The sequence below is a fragment of the Antennarius striatus genome, chromosome 16, assembly GCF_040054535.1.
Source record: "Antennarius striatus isolate MH-2024 chromosome 16, ASM4005453v1, whole genome shotgun sequence".
NCBI lineage: Eukaryota > Metazoa > Chordata > Actinopteri > Lophiiformes > Antennariidae > Antennarius > Antennarius striatus.
This window is the reverse complement of record NC_090791.1, coordinates 16,020,066-16,020,903: the sequence shown is the minus strand read 5'-3', so window position 1 is coordinate 16,020,903 and position 838 is coordinate 16,020,066.

The window sequence follows — 838 nt, the reverse complement described above, 5'->3', positions numbered from 1 at the left end:
TGTGAAAACGGGCTGGCAGCCAATGAGTTAATTGTCTCCTCCTTCAGTAGCTTTCCACCTCCTAGATTTAAGCCTAGCTGCCTGGCCCTGGAGTCTAATTTATCAGGTCTTGTCTGCTTCCTGGCTATGATAACTAATCTGTCTGCTCTCCAGCTGTAGATGATATCTGCCATTCTGTCCAGTTTTTGCTTCAGCAATCTTTTTACATCACATCTTTGCTTCCTTTGTCTCAAAGACTTCATTGTGCTGGAATTAATTAAATTCATGTATGTTTGACACACGCAAAATATTTTAACATGTTCCATCGGGTCCTAAACAGGTGACGTTAAGATAATTGTCAGTTTATATATGACATTGAGACACAAATGTATAAATAAAAGTCTAAGTGTGTCTTGTAAATGGAGAAGACACATCCTAAGGCAATTGATAGTACTTCATTAGCCATAGAAACATCTTATGAATATGAAGCCATTTTTATGACTTGTCTCTGCTCTGGGAGAAGTGAGATAAACGCTGATTGGAAACGAAGGAAACATGAATATAGTTTTGTTCATCTAGAACGAGCGATCATTTTTGTTGGAGAATCCCCTCTCCCCTTTCACAATATAGGTGGCACAGAAAATAATTGAATGAAAACAGTACTTGTTTAATGAAAGTTCTTTTTGTAAATAAAGAAGACATAATTTGACACATTTGTGTTAATATAGCAGCTGTAATTGTTGTGCTCTACATCTCTTTATGACTGGGCTGCTCCAAATATTGAGGTGTATTTATTTGTGTGTGTGCAGGCGCCTTCCTTTTGCCTTACTGTTTCTTTGCTCTGCTCTGTGGACTGCCG